Source organism: Sturnira hondurensis, unplaced genomic scaffold (genome assembly GCF_014824575.4).
Source record: "Sturnira hondurensis isolate 20B ecotype Veracruz unplaced genomic scaffold, ASM1482457v3 Scaffold0002597, whole genome shotgun sequence".
NCBI lineage: Eukaryota > Metazoa > Chordata > Mammalia > Chiroptera > Phyllostomidae > Sturnira > Sturnira hondurensis.
In genome coordinates this window covers 6,826,999-6,846,324 of record NW_028075228.1, presented here as the reverse complement: position 1 = coordinate 6,846,324, position 19,326 = coordinate 6,826,999, and positions in this window count along the sequence as shown.

The window sequence follows — 19,326 nt, the reverse complement described above, 5'->3', positions numbered from 1 at the left end:
AGACTATGCTGGCACCCTGATCTTAGACTTGTAGCCTCCAGAACTGTGAGAAATAAATGTCTGTTTTTCTTAAGCTACCCAGTATATGGCAGTTTTGGTATAGCAACCCTAACCGACTGACACCACATTTCCTCTTACCCACCTTTCCACCCTTAGTGCATGGCATCCATTAATCTACTTTCTGATTCTGTGGGTTTGCCTATTTTGGACATTTAACATAAGTGAAATTATATAATATATGGACTTTGTGACTGGCTTCTTTCACTTAACATGATGTTTTCAAATATCATCCATATTGTAACATGTATCAGTACTTCATTTTTCTTTATTGCTGATAATATTCTATTTGTTGATTTACTACATGTTGTTTAGCCATTCATCAGTTGATGGACATTGGGGTTGCTTACACCTTTTACCTATTGTAAATAATGCTACTGTGAATATTTGTGTACAGTATTTTTTTGAACCTCTGTTTCCAATTCTTTTGGGTGGAATTGCTGGTCATATGGTAACTACATTGTTTGACATTTTGAGGAATTTCCAAGCTGTTTTCTATAGCAACTCACCATTTTATGCATTTATCATTCTTGTGTTTGTTCATTTAATACTTTATCCAGGGTTATTATGGTGTATGCTCCTATAATGCTATACAATGAAAAAGAAAGAAAAATTGTTTAAATGCCATAGTTGGTCCACTGTTTCATTCAATAAAGGTTGGCCCACGGGCAATAGCTGCACTCAACCTGAAACAGTGAATGCAGGTTGGAAACCCATGGGAATTATTTATGAATAATTTTAAGGGCTTGTCACCCTTTAACAAAGAAGGAAGATGTGTGATTCAGGTGGGCAGCTAAATGGGTGATAATGGCTTTGTCAACAAAGAAATGAGGAGTTAATTAAGGGTCAAGAGAAGCTTTGAGCAAGGGGGCATGAGAGGAACTGATAGGTTTTTCCTCAGAAGACATTTGTGAGAGATTTAAGAATTTTAAAGAGCAAGCTTGACTCTTTATTATCTTTACCATGCTGACAGCCCTGTGCCCCAAGAAAATGCTAGAACCTGGCAGAATGTCATAGAAGATAAAATCCTCACCTTCCAGGGGCGTAGGGTGGAAGGCAACAAAGTCACATAGCAATTGCAAAACCACATGAAAAAGGAAAAGACAGGAGAGAGCACCTGAAGGGGAGATTCAGGTACATTAGTTTCTGAGGGCTGCCATAACCAACAACCAAAAACTGGGGGGCTTAAAGCCACAGAAATTTATCTTCTCACAGTTATGAAGGCCAGAAGTCTGAAATCAAGGGGTTAACAAGGTAACACTCCCTCTGAGAGGTCTAGTGGAGGATCCTCCTGCCTCTTCCAGCTTCTGGTGCCTCTAGGTATTCCTTGGCTTGTGGCTACATCACTTCAGTCTGTGCCTCTCTACACATGTAGCCTTTCTTCCTCCTCCCTGCATCTTTCCTCTGTGTGTCTCTTATAAGGGCACTTTATTGTAGTTAGGGCCCGCTCCGCTAATCCAGGGTGATGTCATCTGAGATCTTTAACATAATTCCATTGGCAAGACCCTTTTTCCAAATAAGGTGACAGTCACCTGTTCTGGGGGTTAGTGCGTGAACATATCTTTTGGGGGGTACCGTTCAACTTTCTATATCAGTGAAGGATCCCTGGATGTAGTAAAACAGTTGAGCTGAATCTTGAAAGAGTTTGGTAGGTGAAAGGGCAGAGAAAGTGTTCCAGAAAGAGGGGAAGAGTAGTCTGCATGTGTGATGGGGTCCTGTTGGAAAAGACTCTGTAGTCATTTGTGGGTACTGTGATACTTTTTAGTGTAGTGTAGTATATTGTAATGTAGTGTAGTGTGTGTGTGGTGTACAGCGTGAAGTGAGGAGAGGGGAGCCGTTTTGAGCTGGATATGTAGGCAAGGTCCAGACCTCAGAGGGTCTGGAATGGCAAGATAACAGAGACTGGAGAGACTGCTAAAGAAGTTTCAACAGGACAGTAATGAGAGCTGATTGGCATTTTAGATTGGCAGTTTAGAAAGACCACTCTGGGTGCTCTGTGGAGGGCGGGATGTAGCAAGGCTGGTGGTAGAGATACCAGTTAGCAAAACCTCTGGTCAGTACATGTGCGTTGATTTTAGCCCACCCTCTCCTTACTTTTATTTTTGTACATTAGCTTGTGATTTTTGATGGGCTGTTGGATGCAATTTAACATGCTAAGCCAATCTATTTACTTGTAATGCCCATCACTAATAGGAAACAAGATGCTGGCCTCACCAGGGAAGCTGGCCCTGTTCAGTTGACAAAGTCCCTTGCATTGATGATGAAAGATTATAAATGGATCGAGCAGGTTGATGCTGTCAGTTTCAATTTGTTGAGCCACCGAATCATGTTGTCAACAATTAGCATCTATAAAATATGAACACACATACATCACCCTTTCAGTAAAAGACTGAGGAACTCTGGCAGTTGTTCTGGATTTGACACAAACTTCTCCCTTATCACTGCTTTGTAATTGCTGCTGCAATTGAAGTTTGAATGATTTAAAAATATTTATCAAGCCTCTTCTAGATTTCAAGCACTGTATAAGATGCCCAGGAATAGCATGGAACCAAATAAACTTCCCATGTTCTTGGAGAGCTCATAGTCTAGAGAGGAACAGACAAATAGACAATGATAAGGCACTGGAGGCAGGAGGTGGGGGAAGTGTGGTAAATTCTATGTTGGGGAAAGTGGGGGTGCTATATATCACCGAAATGTCCCATAATGGGTAGAGAGGGGAGGGTTACAGAGGCCCCTTCTGTTTCAGCTCTACACTGCAGTGCCTGACTGACTTGAGGTTATCTCATCCAGTGGTGGGAATGCACCCATTTTTAGTGACGGCCATGGGTACACAGCTCCCTTTTGAGTTCCTTTTGATTCCACAGGTGTCCTTGTTTTACTTCACCTCCTCATTCTCTCCTTACTGTCCACTCTCTCCCATGGGATTAGCCCCTTCCCCCATCCAAGGGGTCTCTTACTGAGTGGAAGTATATTTCTAAAGGTCTGTTGGTTCATTTTGTTAATTCAGCAAAAGCATTCTGACTGTTGACCGTTCTGTAATCAGTTTGTGGGGTTACTTCAGATACAAATGAGATGGAGGAGGACAGGAGGAGAAAACACTGAAACTAAGCTTTGGAGTATCATTCTGGGCGAGAATGGGTGGTGCTTACCCTGACCTGATTCCTGGTCTAGAACCAGAATGTTGGGGTTCAGACCGTAGCCCCAACCCATGCTAGCATGAGACCTGGATCAAAGGCTCTCCCTCACATGGCTAATCCCCAGTTTCCTCATCTATGGGATGAGATATGAGTAGCTCCACCTGCCTGGTGATGTTGTTGGAGGTTCAACTGTCTGCCTGTAATGCTCTGGACATAGTGCCCAGCACAGAGTGAGCTCTCAATCAATACCAGCTGCTATTGCCATTAGCCAATCCCTGTGAGGTAAGGGCCTTTCCTGACACCATTTGCTTTGAAAAGGCACCCAGGACCACATATTAAAAAGACTAAAATGCAGGACTTGGTTAACCATTTCTCTAAGTTGTAAACTTACCTTATAGCAAGAAGAGGGAAAAAGGTAAGCCAGTCCCACATCCAAAGCCCTGTTAAAGGTTCTTTATTCTTTCCTGGCTCTGGGGCTGGGTTTTCTTCCTATAGATATACCCCAGGCCATTATAAAACATGGACTGGAGTATCTATAGCTGAGGGGTCCAGATCCCATGGAAACTGTAAAAACTGGGATTAGAATATAAATATGAAATGACAGGCAGCTTTATGCACTATTATTAAACTTCACAGCTAGAATTTCTAAAAGCAAATTACCATGTAAAAATATTCTTGTTATGTTAAACTGGAAATGAAAATGACTTTATTTATTTGCTTAGATCAAATCATTGGAAGCAAAGTTAAGCTGTATTTTCCCCCCTGCCAAATGCTTTGATGCATTCCTTTAACCAAATGGTTTAAATATGAATATTAGTTAAAATGTATCAACCACCGTGGAGTTGTCAGCCTCATAAGGATTGTATCCCTTCAAATGGGTCAAATAGTAGTTAAGGCTTAAACATTTTGGCAATCAACCAAGAAAATAATTTGCTCATAGTATAGATAACCTATAGGTGACTAATAAATGGGCTTACTTATGAGAACTTAAGCACCCCCTTTTTGTGTTACAATCTTCAGGAGCATGTGTGGGTGTGACCAGAACCTGGAACTCGCCCTAATAGCCACCAGATGTCACTGTTGAGTCACAGAAGCACAGTGCGAGGAGTTGAGAATCCTTTCAGAGAAGGACTTTTAGGAAAACTTTACCTGGCCAAACAGCTCATTCTTTATTTTAAATATCTGTTGAGCTCAGGAGCCCAGGGCAAGCTTAATTGAAGTCAGGAGGGTAATTTAGAGTATGGAAGAAAATCAGGGCAGTGAAAAAAAATTTGGTATTTGCGCTTTCCTCATTCCGGAGATTCTCCTCGTCATTCAATCGCTTCTGCACGCATGCTCTTCCCTCATTCACAACCCAGAACTAGGCAGTAAATGCACTGAACTGGTTAGACTCAAAGCATTGCAGAATGTCAGAGCAGGAAGTGCTTGCAGGAGTCAGCTAGCACAATGTCCCAACTGCAGTGAGGGGTAGCAAGAGGGGAATAAACTGTTTAAGGTCACACTTAACTCTAGGTGGAGAATCTCTCATAAGACTATTAAATGAAGGTACAGGGCTGTGGTTCTTAAGGTGTGGTGTCTGAACCAACACCACTATCACCTGGGGACTTGTCAGAAAAACACATTCTTGGTGTCTATACCAAACATATCGACTAAGAAAAACTGGGTTGAGGCTCAGCAATTAAAAAAAAAAAAGCCTTCCAGAAGATTCCAACCTGAATGATGTATAAGATCTACTGTTAGTGGAGGTAGGAGGGCTTTAGTTCCTACTTCCTTGTGCTACCAGTTTCTCTCCAGGCTCTGGGCTCTGACGAGGGCAGTCAATTCTCAGCTTCTCATTCTACACATTCCCTAGGAAGAGTGTCTTTCATGTAGACATTCTTGAGTAGAAACACATTTGTCTTCTATGCTTCCCATTTTTCTGGGGCCCAGCTTCCAGCCATTGGGTATTGTTCACTTAGGGTCTTCCTAGCGGCTCCATTTTAGCCAGGGACAGCTGGAGCCTTAGTTACCCCTTTCTTCGCTCTCCTTCCTTACCTTCATTAAATGTTTCCCTTTGTCTCTCACTTATCTTTGTCCATTATAAGTGAGAGAATTTGGTGTTATTGGGTATCTCCTGTATGCCAGGTCCTTCTACATGTTCTTGGAGTTCTCACAACAAACCCTGGGGAAGAGAGTTTGACATCACCATATTTTTTTGTGAGAAATGTTCAAGGTCATGCTAGAAAGGAAGTGAGTATACAGAGAAGATTTCAGGGCTTTGCTTTAAGTTAACAGGGCCTTATTTCCCTCCCAGGCTCTTTTTGCATTTTAAATGTGCCTTTAAGCCCCAAGAGGGAGCCAGGTAAGAATTCCAGATTCCCCTGCCTGGATCTAAGGACAGAGATTTCAAGGGGGTAGGAGATAAAAGAAGGGACCTCTTATGATTCCCCACAGGTGTCCTCCCCAAAGACAGCCTGTCTTCTCTGCTTAGAAAATAGTTAGGTCCTGGTTGGGTCTTCCATGGAAAGAAATATTCTTTCTTCATGGAGTCATTTTCCAGATATGTTCAGGACTGCTTGTTCTTCTTTACCGTGTGTTCTTCTAGGGCTTAACCTCAAGTTAGATTAATCAAAGATTTCCTCTGCCAGATGAGGTTAGACTATCTTCTTCACATTTTCTAGTGTTATCCTATTCACATTTGTTGTTATATAGGGAAAAATACCAATTCTATCATTTTGCTACCATAGTTCTTGGTAGAGCCTGATCCAGACAATGACTTGGTGAGCACTAGGGAAATACAACTTAATCATTTTCTTTGTTTCAAGGTCAACTTTTTATTTTATTATAGCAAGAGATACAGAGGGCTTGCAATGAAGTCACAAAGATAAAGGTAAGCGCACACTAATGACTTCCAGGAGCTTCTGTCATTAGTTTTTCCTCTCCAGTAGACATATATTTAGAGTTTTAGAACGTTTATGTTGTTTTAAACTTCATCTCATTTTTAAGGCTTTCCTTCCTCTTTTTGGGCTATTTCTTTGTGATATAAGACTTAATTCTGCTTTTTCATATTTGAGCAAAAATTTCATTTCCCTTTATGTTTAGGCACCCACTCAGTTTAGCTTATCAGTATAGTTTATTCTCCTGGAAGAACTGAGTATTCCTAAGAACACTGCTCTCCTTGTCTTTTTCTCCTTAGTTCTTCAGTCATAGAAGCAAAGTCATAGGCTTTGCTTGGGTTAAAAATCTCCCCTTTGTCTTCACTGGATTATATGAATTTGGGTGAGTAACTTCACCTGAGTCTCTGGCATTGAGTCAGGCTCAGGAATACAGATTCAGAGTGCTGGGCCATTAGGACCTGGTGATGCCTCAGAGTTGCTGCTGGATGCTGGACATCAATGTGAGTGATACAAAGAAAGTGAGCTCAGATCTTTCCCAGGAAGCTAACATCTGAGGGGCTGAGGGCAGTTTTGAGGGGATGCATTGGAAATGATGGTAACCAAATGCAGAGGGATGCTGTCTCTCTCAGGGTGAGACTCTTCCTAGGCCTAGCCTTTTCCTTCCTCTCTAGTTCTCTGGAATGGGTCCCATTAAGTCTCTACTCCCCTTCCCTATCTCTCTCTATTCATCTCTCTCCCCAACAGCTGCTTGGACTTGGGGACTCAATGGACAGAGAATGCAACTGGTTAGATTTATGATACCTTGCACTTTGTGTTTTGCTAAGTAATAGTGCTTGCTCTTTCTGATTGTCTTCAAGTGGACTCATGAAAAAAGTCAACCTGAACACCTATAAAGAGTACCCATTTATTCTAAGACTGCGAGCTAAAAACATACTGTGTTGAGTCTTGCTGTTTTTCTCATCAGCCTGTGAATTTGAATGGAGGTAGGCAACTTAGTGCATTTGTCTCACTATTTGCCATTCTGAGCATAGTGGTAAGTACTTAATAAATATTGATTGATGGCTGATGAATGAAAATACCTAAAATTCTGGGGTTAGCTAATGTAATCTTGGGCAAGTCACTCAATGCTCTGAATTCATTTTGTAGACAGTAGATAATTATCTCTGAGTTTTAGGTTGGACTCTCTAGGAGGAGCCCCTGACTTGTGGATTCAGGTTCCTGTGACTTATTAAGGAAGTGGTCCCTCCTGGGGGGTGAGCAGGAAGAAGGAGGGGAAGGGAAGGAAGTGGAGCAAGGGAGTGATTATAAGCAAAGTCCTGCAGAAGGAAGCTCCAGCCTGATCCTGCAGAAGAACTCTGGAGTGTGGACCGAGCCTTCTAGGGGTCCCTATCTGAGGCAAGGGGGCTGGGCCTTTCACAATCCTGCACCTTAGTCACTAGCTAAGGCCTGGGGTGGGGATCTGGAATGTAAATTTCCAGACACTTTTAGCTTTTCACTGTTTTGACAAAGTGATCAACAGTGGCCTGAGTGAAGTCCTCCAAAAGAGAGCTACAAAATCTGTGTAAGAGTAGAAGGGTGGCACTGATATTATGACTAAATTCTACTTCATCTACATGTCTGATGCATTTGGTATCAGATGAAAAAATATGTGGAAATACTTGAAAACTGTAACGATCCATTCCAAACTAAATGATCATTGTTATATTCCATAAATTGTTTAACAAAGAAAGTCTTGTGCATCTAGGAAAGACCCAGGAAAATAATGTTTGCATTAATTGTACATTCTGGTTCATAAAGAGTCGCCATTAGATAAAATTTCGCATCTTCTGAAAACTGGTAATCCAATACCAATTTTCAAAGAATTGTAATTTAAATTAATGCTACAACTACAGGCAAGACAATTTAATCTCTGTTTGATACTTCAGAAGGCATTTCCCATTCTTGTAAGGCCTCAGGGTCATGATTATCATTGCTCAGTAGACAAGCACAACTGCAGTTAACAGACTGGGTTAGAAAATGCATTTCCTCTTTGCTTTGTTATAGGAGAGGTACTAGCTATTGCTGTATTTACCAATGGCTGAACACTGGGGCTCTGTCAATTTTGGGGACCTAAAGCTTTGATTTTCCTTAAGTTATTTACCTGAGACAGGCCAAGACAGGGACTCTTACTCAACTTAATTTGGTAATCTCATCTATAGAGACATAAACTCTGTGACATGGGCAAATAGAATTTTGCTTAGAAGTTTCTAACTGTTTCCCAAACAAAAGTCTGGAGGTAGTTGTGCCTTAACACACACATTGTCTCCTGTTATCACACAAGTACTATGTTTGAATTGTCATTCTAGTTGTTATTTTACATCATGTAGGGAACAATACATTACCCCTGGACTAGGGTGGCCAAGGTGAGGTTTATCTTAACTAACTCTTCCATGAACTTATCAATTGCTAACTTTGGCCAAAGTTGTTCAAAATACCCTTCCCAGTTTATACCATTCATTTTGTAATCATATTATTGATGTATATTTGAGATCCTGCCATATATCCTATAGATATAGGAGAGGATCTAAGAAAAACTTAAGACTCCAAAAGCTGTGGAAAACATAAAGAGAAGAAACCACTTAGGAATGTGAGTCAGGGAAGGGACAGGAAGAGGAAAGGCCAACCCTTAGGCTCATTTATGTTTCATGAAGACCAGGGACATTCCTTCAGAACATTGTAAGATTTCTTAAGCTTTTGTAATTGCCTCATGTTTGTTGTTTTCATTTTTTTCTTCTCCTTTTTCCTAGTCATGAGTAGTTGGCCATAAAACCAATACCTTTACTAAATTCTTCATGAGACATTTGTCATATATTCTCTGTAGACCAGGCACTATGTTGAGGTTGTGATGGTAATTCAGATGGGACCCTATCTTAACCCTAAAGAGTCAGTGTTTAGTGGGGAATAGATATATCAATAATAAGCTTGCCTATTAAGGGGCATGAGAACACAGATCAGGGGTACAGAATGGAATGAAGTGAGAGATTACTCTTAAACAGCAACTCTAGTGAGTGCAGACCCCAGTGCAGGGAGCAGGGAACAACAGGAAAGAAGAGTAGAACCAGTTGACTTCTAAAGGCACCTGGATTGTTCCACAGACATAAATATAGACCTGACTGTTGCCTAGGAGAGAACAAACGTTTCCTTATTGAAAGCTTTGGTGGGATTGTGTGACTTGAGGCAGTGCCATTTGAGTAAGAGATTGAATATATAAATGGACAATGATAATAGACAGACCACATATAAAAAGAGAACTACCTACCTACAACCTCTGTAACAATTGGCCATGAACAGCCAGCACTTAATCAATGACTGCCAGTTTCCCTAATTTTGACCTTGTTTCCAATTGATGACCAAACAGAGAAAGTAAAATATGCTCCCCTAACAAACTGCATAGGACACCCTACTTCATTAGCCCATCCACAACCTCCCAGGCCAACAGCCTCCAATCAGAGCCATAGATAAAGTCTTACTGGTTTTCACTAAGCTTTCCCACTCCCCTGCCTTCCTTTGAGCCTCTGCCAAATATGAGTGGTCATGGTTATAGCATGACCTGTTTGGTTCTTATTTAAGTGGTCTTCATTTATTTCCACAATTATTGATAAAGGATATATAGAAGTGAAACTCACTAACCACTCAATAAATGTTCTTTTCAATGGAGCACCCCCTATATTCCCAGCAACATACTTGGGAGCATGCCCTTCTTTTTTCCAAGTTGCTAAACACCCTGGTTGAAGGTGGAATGAACCTTTATAAAATCTGTTACACTCATGTTAGGGAAGGACATCTGCAGCCCTGAGGGTTCCTGAGAGTTTGATGGGGTAGCAGCTGAGCTGCAGTGGCAGAGGCAGGGCCTCACTCCAGTCCAGCTCGAAGACAATTTCAAAAGCTGCACAGAGAAGGCCAAGGAGGGGGAGAAGATGCCTTTCAAAGGTGGAAATCCGGTTCCAAGTCAACAGTGTTCTCACCCCCTCCAAGTGTGCCTTGTCACAGTAAAGTCTGTGCAGAAATAAGCTGTGCAGAAATCATACTTCTGTAAATCAAGTCCTGCCTCCCTCATGATTTACACTTTCATTTAAGTGCTGATTTGTCATCGTTTCTTCCCCTGGCAGCCATTCGTACGACTTGCCTCTTAAGGAGCTCTAGCCTCCCTGGCAGGTAATTAATGAGCTCTTAACACAGCTTCTGGGCACCAGAGGGACACACTATTTAAAGATGCCTTTCAGGAGGTTTAAATTTTTTTTTGGTCAAATGAAGAATCCCTTTGTCAAGCAAAAAATAATCCTGTACATTTGGTAAGTGTTGCCCTTTTAGAGTTGTGGACTGCTGAAAGGCAGATCAAGAAGTTTGCTTCAATCACAATATATCAATCTAGAAGTAGGTACCCAGCAGTCCCTGAAAGTATTCAGGATGGAAAGAGGATCTTATTAAAACTTTTTATTAATTAATTGATATTTTTTTATTTGCTCACTTGCACAACAAGTGCTTATTGAACACTTGTGTGCTAGGCCCATTGCTAGGCTCTGGGTATATAATGGTGAGCAAGATACATTGTGCTTGTGATACTGCTTACAGCTTGTTGGGGTGACAGACAATGAGCATATAATTATGCAGATAATTAGTTCACTATGTTTTTTATAAATGCTACCAAGGGACCAAGGAGGGAGGCTAATGAGGCCTGAGGTAGTTTGGGGAAGAAGAATGGCCAGGGAATTGATGGTTAAGCTGAGCTCCAAGGATGAGTTAGAATTAACCAGAAAAAGGGCACTCTAGTTGTTAACAGAATGTTCAAAGGCCCCAAGGTGAGAAATAGTCCAGCCTTTTTGAGGGACTGGGAGAAGGACTCTGGTAGAGCAGGGTGGTGGAGGCAGAAAATGGGAGAAGATAAGCCCATGAGATAAATGTGGGCACAATGGTGTTAGTTCTTATGGAGTTAAGTATTTTGAACTGTATCCTTAAAGCAATGAATAAATTATTGACAGTTTCAGGTTGGAAAGTGACATGCTGAGATGTACCTTTTAGAGAGATGTACCTTGTCTGCACTGTGAGGAATGGATTGGAGGAGGTAAAGAAGGGATTGGTAGGATCTGTTAGGAGTCCATAGCATTTGTTCAGGATAAAAGAAGTGGTGATCTCTGATGTTTTTTGTTTTTGTTTTTGTTTTTTAATTTAAATCAAGCACAGCCTGCTGGAGAACTGAGTAGTTCAACTCAGTACCTTTCATAGAAAAGAAAGATTCAACAGTCCAATTACTCATAGAAGACTGGCTCCTTCCAGGAGAAGGAACCCACTCCTGAGTGCAGCGTCTTCAGTCCACCTCTGGGCTCTACAAAACCCAGGACAATCCTGGCTTCATCAAGGAGGCACAGGTGCAAGCACCACCTGACAGCCTGCTCCAAAGTTTCCTAGCAGGCTTTGGAGAGAAAGCTTTTCTCAAGAGTGAATTTGGAATTGGGATGAGGAATCCTGGTCTCTGTAAATGGGTTTGATAAGGAGAATCTTCCAGATGTAACCCCTAATGTTCAAGGGAGTGTCTCAATGAACAGGCCCCCAAAGCTGGTCCGTGACCCCTCTATTAGACACCAGCTAGGGGTTCTCAACAGTCCATGGGCAATCAGTTCTTAGGGGAGAAGCTTCCTTAAAAGGCAGATACTTGAGCCCTATTTCCACAGATTCTATATCAATCTGGTTTTGTCCCAGAGCCTGCATTTTATAACAGGCCATACACACTTCCTCTGCCTTGTTTCTGAGGATAGTTTGTAAATCACTTTAAAACTCTGGGAATTCTTATTCTGGCAACTTAGGCCTTCAGCTCAATGAAACACAGTTTTCCATTCTAGACAGTCATTAACACTTAGGAGGTTAGAGACCTCCTAAGGTGGGGTTCTTAAATCGGGGGATGATTTGGTGGCCAAGACTGAATCTTTCACTTTCCCAAGTTGCCTAATTTTGAGAATTGTCCAGAGGGTTTATAAACATGCCCATTATTTTACAGAGATTCTGATTCAGTGTGGCCAGATGACCAGAGAGCCTGTGGCCCTAGCATGTGCCACAAGTGATCCTTATGATTGGGGACCTTTGTCCTGGAAGCTTCATGGCCCTCCAGGCTATAGGAGAGCTTTGGGTGTTCTCGGGATGGGGGTGGTGGTCTTAGGGGGTCTGGGGCATCCTTGGGTTCTTTGGTTCTGAGAATTCTGCTGGATCCCAGGTAGAGTTTGATGTGTCTCTTGCCTTTGCAGCAAACCCAAGGGAAATTCCTGTGGAGGCAGCTGTGTGAGGCTTAGGATACCCAGCTGACATGTATCACCCACTGCTGAGAGCCATCCTAACACTAGCTGCAGCAAACCTGAATAGTTTTAAGGGTTTAAGTTCAGAGGACTGTGTCCATTCAGCATATGGTGGAACTATCTGAACTAGGGGTAGCTACTTTGATGGGCTTCTTGGGGACAAGGGAGAAAACTCCTTCCTACATTTGAGTTCCTAGGAAGCAAAGGTGAGGGATTCCTTCAATCACATCTGCTCTAGATGTGTATCTGAGTTTTCTCCCTGGTTTTACCTTCAGTGGTCAAGGATAGCCCTCAAAGCTGTGTAGGGAAAGTTTGGGGAACTAGGAAGTTCCTGGAGTTCAAGTGAGTTGGAATTTGTTTATGAAGCTTGAAGTAAGCTCTAAGGTAGTGACTGCACTTAAAAAAAAACAAAAACACAACAGTAAAAAGAGTTTTTAAAAAATTCCAGGCTAATTGAGTTAAATCTCTGTTGGGGTATAGAGAATGGGGAGCTGATATGTTTTTGAAAGTTCTCCTGGTGACTGTAGTGCATAGTCTGTAATGCATAGCCTATGCATTAGCACAGGCTATGAGGGTCTATGAGCTTGGCATGATTGAGGTCATGATCTTGGGTGTTGGAGACTTTAAAAAATGCAGGTTGCAGTATTTGGGAGCTCATGGTTGGGGAAAGAAGCTTAAGTAGGGTCAGACTGGAATCTGATGGTTTTGTCAAAGGTCAGAAGTGACACTTCTCATGCAGTCTGCCCACTGTGCCAAGTACACAGCTGCAGAGCCATCACCATACCTGCTTTTTAGAGAAGAGAACTGAGGCACTGCATTGGTATGGATGTCTGTCAGGCTTCTGTGTGCAAGGACTTTGTTTAAGGAGGCCTCTGCCTTTAGCTCTTCTCATTGACTTCCTCCAGCCTGTGATTTGGCTGCCTAATAAGATCCATTAAGCAATTTGGGTTCAGGCCCTTTGTGGGGAGTCTGGAGTCTACAGGATTCCTGAGGCCCAAAGGTTGTAGTTCCCAGTGCTACTGGGTTTCTTGGCAGCCCAAGCTGGGGAGGGCCTCCTCAGCAGCCTGAGGGTCCTATCCATAAGTAAGGTAGAGAACTACTGAGTGGCTCTAGGGGAAAGTGAAGGGACAGATGCCTACTACTGGTCTAAGAAGTGACCTCTGAGTTTAGGGTGGACATGTGTCTGGGGATAATTTGAGGGCTGGCAGAGGGAAGGCATGGTTGAGGGGTATAAAGGAAAGTAGAGGGGCACAGGACATTTATGGAGAGCATTTGAAGTGCTGTGGAAGATGAGCCCCTCTTTGCTTTTGGGATTAATCAACTGATCTTTGCGATTGCTGCAACAGTGGGAAGGGATGTTGGCAGGCAGTTTAGGACTCTGCTTTGCTACTGAGACTGATTGAGCTTTGGGTTCTGACCCAGGTATCACCTGAACAGAGGTTTACCACTAGGTTGGAGACTAAAGGATCTCAAATCATTTATCCTTCCATATCTGGTGACTTTCTTGGGCTCTGGAGTTAGATTAGTTCAACAAAGTATTTTTATTTATCTAACAAATACCTGTTGAGCACCTATTTACTGTGTGCCCAACACTGTTGTTTGTCCTAGAGATTCATCATTGAACAGTAGACAAGAATCTGCTCTCGTGGGAGACTGTCACTAATCATAAAGTGATCAAGAAACAAGTGTAGGTGCTGCATTGATATAGAACTGGGCAATAGGTGTAGTATGCACAGGGCAGGGGCACTGGGATCCTGAAGATGAGAAGATAGCCCTAGGATGATCTGGAGAAAATGCATCTCGGGTGGAGGGAGCAGTTGCTCTGAAGGTCCTAATGCCAGAACAGGCTTGGAGGGCTTGGGGAATGGAAAGATTGCAGGTGTGGCTGAGGTGGATGGAAATAGGGGAACAACAATGCAGAATACAGTGGGAAGGAAAGATCAGATTATATGGGGTTTTATGGGCCCCTTAAAGGGTTTGTATTTTACTTGCATGTAATATGATGCTGCTGAACAGTTTTACTAGTAAAATGACATGATCTTATTTACATGTTTCAAGCACTATTTTAACTACTAATTAGTTTCCTAGGGTTGCCATAATGGAAAAATTTAAGCCATGCACTGACTGGAGGGGAGAGGGTGCTTAATAACAACAGAAACTTATTCTCTCACAGTTATGTAGGTTAAAAGTTCAAAATCAAAGTGTCCACAAGGTTTGTTTCTTCTGAAGTCTCTTAGGGAGAAACTGTTCCATTCTTCTCTTGTTGGGAACCACCCTGCCTGGTTTCAGAAGCTGTAACCCACCATGGCTAAAGCTGAGTGAGTGACCTTCAGGCCATAAGCCACTGAGGAGACAAAGCTTATCTCCCTGGCAGGGATGCCACCTCTGCTCCTTTTACTTCACCCTGCCTGGCCCCCAATGCTTGATTGGTTAGCCAATGACAGGTAAGATTCCTCAAGAAAGGAATGACCTAAGACAGGCATGATCATGTGGAGGCCTCAGGGAAGGACTTGGGGGGCTATGGAGAAAAGGGGTGATGGACCCTCACCCCTCAGCTTTGACAAAGCCTGAGTCCTCATTCTGCCTTCGAGAAGTTGCCTAATCTCTTGTCTGCCTTATTTCCCTTGCCTGACTTAAGCCTGAAACAATGACAGAGGGCAGTGTAGCCCTGTGCTGGAAAGGGTGGGTTCCCGGGCAATCAGGCCTGAGAAAGAATATATAAAATCCTGTGAAACCTGCTTTGCTAAGAATGTTCTCAATTAAATGTAAGGCTCCAAGCAGGAAATGAGTTTGTTCCTCAAGTTTTGTAGCCCTTTAGCTAACAGACCCTGACTCAGAATAGGCCCTTGTAGTTCTTGGTATGCTGTCTATTGTTTGATCCTTACTGCCTGACAATGATTAATGAACTTTACCTGAACTCCTGTGCAAACTGAAACCCAATAAAAACCTGTCAAGGCAAGAGTAGGTGCACTCTCCCCTTGAGAGAGTAGCCATGCTGTCCCTCTTCCTCCACAGGACTCAGTAGTGGCTGGTGTCCATAATGCCATCATCCATAATGCCATGGACACCATGGGCTGGTGTCCGCATCACTCCCTAATTTCTGGTGTTTGCTGAAATCTTTGATGTTCCTTGGCTTGTAGCTGAATCACTCCAATCTCTGCTTCCTTCTTCATATGGACTTCCCTTCTGGGTATCTTCTCCCATTCTCTTCTCTAAAAGTACACTTGTCATTGAATTCAGGGTCCATCCTAATCAAGGATGATCTTATCTTAAGGCCCTTAATTACATCTGCAAAGACTTTTTTTCCCAAATAAAGTCATATTCACACATTCTGGGTGGACATATCTTTTGGGAAGCTACCAGTTAGCCAACTATAGTTACTATGTAAAAAGAAAACATGGATTTAGGGTAAGACTGTGAGCCAGGACACAGATGTGGTAGCCTAAGCAAGAGATTATGGAAGCTGGGACAAAGATATTGCTAGAGCAGGTGTGAATTCCAGCGATAGCTTTCAGGAGCTGGCTGACCCTAGTCAGTCTCTATCCATAAAGGCTCTGAGTCTCAATTACTTCCTTGGAAAAATAAGAATAATAGTTTCTATCATATAGGCTGCTATGAGGATTAAATAAAATAACACATAAAGAGTGCTTAGCATAATCCCTGACCTATGGTCATGGCTCAGTGAAATGTTACTGGCTTTTCTTTAAATTTAAAAAATATGTTATTGATTTTAGAAGAGAGGAGTAGGGAGGGAGAGAGAGAGAGAAACATAGATGTGAGAGAGATACATTGATTGGTTGCTTCACATATGCATCCCAATTGGGCATTGAACCCACAGCCTAGGTGTGTGCCCTAACTGGGAATTGAACCCCCAGCATTTTGGTGTACAGGACAATACTCTAGCAGCTGAGCCACACTAGCCAGGGCTGGTATGGGATTTTGATGTTGATAATAATATTAACAGGACAGTCAGCCTGGCCAATTTACCTAGTGACTAGGGGCTAATTATTCTTGCCATAAATTAGAAGAGCAGTCATTTCGGAGTTTGGTCATTTTGGATCTGGCTGCATGGTCAGTGGTGGTGCCTTAGGGAGGGGTAGATCTGCCAGCATTCTACCAAGGGAACAGAAGGACAGAACCAGTGAGGGTGGCAAGTCTGAAATCTGTAGACTGTCAGACTGCATATTCTTGGGTAAGAGTTCATGCTACAGTCTAGGGGTAGGATTTCGTAAGGCCTTTCGACTAACTGGATGAAGTCTACTCAGATTATCAATCATAATCTCTTTTACTTAAAGTCAAACTGAGTGCAGATGTTAAGCATATGTGCAAAATACTCTCACAGAAACATACAGATTAGTATTTCATTGAATAATTAGGTACTATAGCCTGGCCACGTTGCCATATAAAACTAACCATTATAAGGGAACTGGCAATGAGACCCATATGCTAGGTTGACACTGGTGCTTTGGAAAAGGTTGGGCCAGACTAGAAGAAAGATAGAACATGAGAGTGGACTGCATGGGGCAAGTTCTGGGAAGACCTAGGTAGTACAGAAAGAAGTGGAGCTTCCTATTAGTGACTGACAGCCCAGGGAATAGATCACAAGGTGAGTGGAAGGCTACTAGCTAGTGGGGACGCAGGCAGGCATTGACAACTGTTATCTCAGGATCCTCATTATTCATAATTTCAGAGCTGGGTTCATGTTGGTGTGGCTTCCTGTTGTCCAGGGATGAAAAGTCCAATTTTGATCGATATCCTGCCTTAGGGATTGGTATAGAATGATTCTAATGAAGATTAAAAGGAAGAAAATTGTTGACAGGTAACCTTGTATTTGTGTTTGGAGCTCTCTGAAAAGCAGAGATATCAAGAAAAGCATATAAATAGCAGAAAAAGTGACAATGGATTTTAAAAAAAGTCCCACTTATCCCCCACCTCAAAAAACTGGCTGTGAACTTAAAGAGTCATGCTGGTTTTTGGGTATTGGGTATCTGCTATATACCCAATATATAGCAGGAATTATGATAAGCATGTTTGGTTACATTTTTTTCATATAATATTCACAACAAACCCCTGATGTAGATATGGTGATCTCTCCTGCTAGAGAAAAGGAAATCAAAGTTCTGAGAGGTTCTGGAACCTCTCAGAGGTCATGTGGTTACTATGTTGGTGATCTGGAACATAAACCCATGTTGGTCTGTTTCTGGAGCCAGGGCTCCTAAGTATGTCACTTAATTTAAAACACAGAAGAGCCAAAGCTTGAGAAACATACTCAAGGCAACTAAAAAGAGCTTTTAACTTCCAATTGTGGGGAAAAATAAGTGGATGACCAAGGAATGGACTGCTTGGGGAAGATTTTAACAGATGAGAGAGAAAGCAGAACTACTTGATTGCTGTTTGAATTCTGACTTGTCTACCAGGGAGAATGATCTTGCTCTGGGGGGAAAAAAGAATAAAGGGGAAGGAGTCAGGGCTCAGTGTAGGTGTGAAGGCAGGAAGCCAGCACAGTTCGTAGACATGAGCTCAGGTCTCCAGGCTTAGATGAAATTCATCTTGTGGGTCTGTTGGAACTTCCAAGCATAAGATTTATGGTGCCAGTTGCTACATAGGATTCAGAGGTGCTACTTTTGAACCTTTCCCTCCCTCTTTGTCTGGTATCTTCTCCTCCAGATATTTATGACACTCAGATGGGCAGATGTTTTTCCTTCTCCACATCTATTCCTTGAGAGCCCTTTGGCATAAGAAGCACATGTCAAACATGAAGGGTATATACCACATATGTGGCAAATGTCTTAACAAGTTAAGTATGAAAATGTCCTTCCTCATCTTTGTCTTTCTTATATTTCAGCACTACCACTAAAAGTATGGTAGTATAGTAAAAATAACTCTGTGTACCAAACAATGAAAAATAAGCTTTTATTGTTCATGTGTCTCGAGCCATGTGGGAACAGACTGAGGGGCTCTGCTGATTTTGACTAGTCTCACACATCTGGAGTCCACTAGAGCGGAGTGGGGGACAGTGATTTATGGAGTAGTCTGACTTAGGCAGGGAAACCAAGGCAATAATGACTTTTTGCCATTGATTTCACATCTTTGGATACTAGTCCAAGTGTGCTCTCACAGTGGAGGCAAAGGCACAAGAGCATAAACAGAAGTAACAAGACCTGAGGGCCTGTACTTGGAATTAGCACACAGCATTTGTGCTGCATTCTGTTGGTCGAAACAAGTTACAAGTTCAGCCCATGCTCAACAGGTGGAAAGATAGACTCTCCCTGTTTGGTAAGAGGAACTGGAAAGTCATATGGCAAAGGGGCCATGAGTCTAGTTGATCTCCCACAGTTACCCACTTTGTGCCAAGCATTGCTTTGGGACTGTGAAGGGTAAACAGTCATATCCCTGCACTTGGGTTTCCTAGTATAGTGAGGCTAATAGTGTCAATACTGGGCCATTACCTGGGTTGAGAGATAAAGTTTTGGCTAATGCATGAATATCTAATGTGTTCTTGATCCATGCTGGATGTATCTTTTTTTTACTGTGTGCTGCTTATTTATATCCCTATGCAAATAGCAAATAGTTCCCTAAAGTGTAGAACAAAGACCCTCTGAGACTTGTCCCAGCAAACATTCCTACTCAGCAGTTGCTGACCATTGTCTCATTATTTTTCTTAGAACTGCTAGAGAAGAGGCAGAAACTCCTTGGCGTATATGAGCAGGAGTGGGGAAGTGAGGGTGAGATAAGGAGAATGCTGGGAAGACTCAGCCACAGTCAGTAACTCAGATCTCTTAGTCTTCCCTAGGATATGCCCAGTGAATCACACCACTGATTCACTCATGTTATGTTTTCTTGATTGTAACACAATTGTTAGCAATCTTCACTTTAACTCCACGAGTATAGTAACCCCATCTGCTTACTTATCTCTATATGCCAAATGCCTTA